Genomic DNA, 2241 nt, shown 5'->3' with positions numbered 1-2241 from the left:
AAAAGTACCAGCACAGGTCTGAACCAAAAAAAGTACCACACTCACCACAAGAAAATTGAGAGTGGGATTATTGGCTCATGTTTTCCACTTTGAGGGAGGGAACTGATGGGAGATCAGATTTTTGTTAGCAGGTACAAAAGAAATGAAGGACTAGCTTTCACACAAAACTCACCGTTTTGAGGTCTAGCTCTTAAGAACATAAATAACTATCTTACAATAGATACAGAAAGTCAGTTTACTTTATGTCTTTCTTCCTGGATGTGAGGGAATGTGGGTGCGTATTGTTTGCTCCCATGTGTAGTTCATCCCCAAAGCAGCTACTGTCCAGTGGCTTCTTTCCACATTCAGAGTTGCCCTTGTAGTCCATTTTCCTCTGAATGTGTACTTCGTCAAATGATTCATCAGCCCTTAAGGATGGGCTCCCCCAAGGATTTGATGCTTTAGGATGACTTCCAAGTATGGCTGAAATCTGATGAGTATGAGCCCTAGGAGGTCTGCCCCCTTTCTCATGCAGGCTCTATTTGTCCTTTCATTTCTGAAAGAATAGAAGATAAAGATAAGATGAAATGCAAACCTGCTCTTCCAGAAAGAAGCTGGTGCTCACTCTCATCTGCAGTATTAACAGGTCCCTTTCTGCAGCCAATGTTGATTTATTCATCTTCTTCCAAGATGCAATGCCTTTGGAGTGACCCAATTAATCTCTCAGAGAATGATGAGTGTTCTTCTCCTGTTTTATGGCATTGCTATCTCTGTTTGACAGTTTACTGTTCACAAGCATTTTAGTTCGTTTTCACCTCTATCAGTTTACTTCACTCTCAGTTTTTTCTCTGAGATCCTCTTTTCTTCAGTTGTGTGAAGTCATTATTTTAGATCGTCCACTAGAGTACTTTCCTACAGTTGCCTATCAAATCCTTCTTCTCTTTGGAAGGAATAGAGGATGGGAAGAATGTAAAAGAAGTATGAGAGTCCCCATGCTGTCAGGAATTACCTACCTTCACAAACTAGAGGGGTGAATGTTCCCATTTCGTAGAACTAAGAACGCAGAGATATTACATAGCTCACTCAAAAGAGCTCCGTAAGCTAAGCAGTTGTCTCAACTACAGTTTAAAGCTGAGTTTGAATCCTAAACCTGTGACTCCGCACATTTTTTCCTGATTTGAGTTCTATATGAGTTCTAGAAGATCATCTCACTGAAGGCTGGTACATGGGATTGAGTGCAAAAGTAATAAAGGTTTTACCATCAATGCCTCAGCTTTTAACAGGACTGGTTCTACACTTGAATATATCAGCCTACAAGCTCTAATTTGAGAGTTAGCAAAATCATCATGTGTTACCTCAGTGTCCTTGCTCAACTGGATCCTCACTCATTTGGAACCAAGAGCTGACTCTATTCTACCCATAGGTGTGGGCTGTAACCCGGGCTAAACTGAGCCAATCATAGTCTCCCAAATCCTTAGTCATGCTGATTAGTCTCTAGATGGGCTCTTGAGCCAAGTCATGCTAAACAGAATCGTCCTCTGGGACATTTTTGCTCGAGTGTCATGGAAATACTTATCTTGTCTCTTGGGTTATGGAATTACAACTGGCCATATTCCCTGGTTTATGGCAAAAGCCCATCAGCTTTAATAGCAATGTCTACAATTTTAAAAACAATGAAGGCAGCATGAAGGAAAATATAGTTGACAGTTCATTATGGGAATGCAGCAGAGAGTGAGATGCAAAGAAAACAATAGATGGGGAGAGGGAAAGAGAGAAAAGTGAACTCATGCTTCGATTCCCTGGATTTAGTCATCCTTGGAGCTCTATCCTTGTACATTTTTGGTAATATGAGTCAAAAAGTAATCTTTTCTAAAGGAATTTTACTGGGTTTCTGATGTATTTTGTTATATATATATTTAGGGATTTGGGGTATATATATACCCCAAATCCCTAAATATGTATCACACCAGATTAATTATTCCATGATTATTTATATTCCTATCACCAATCAATTCTCTGGTTAAGGTGTTGAAAGCTTAGATAAAGTGCAAGAATGTATTACATCACTTGAAGGGATTAAACATGAACTCGCCATAACATGACAGCCTGTCTCTATAGCATACTGGAAAAATACTTGTCTTGGTACATGGCAAGTACCAAGGCTCTGATAGAATGAAACTCTGCTGGTAATCTGTGTAATCAGTATTACTCTGTCCTCTAATTTTTGCATATATAAAATGACAAGAATAGTCCTTAATCAAC

The sequence above is a fragment of the Rhinolophus sinicus genome, linkage group LG01 (genome assembly GCF_036562045.2).
Source record: "Rhinolophus sinicus isolate RSC01 linkage group LG01, ASM3656204v1, whole genome shotgun sequence".
NCBI lineage: Eukaryota > Metazoa > Chordata > Mammalia > Chiroptera > Rhinolophidae > Rhinolophus > Rhinolophus sinicus.
Note: the sequence above shows the minus strand (reverse complement) of the source record.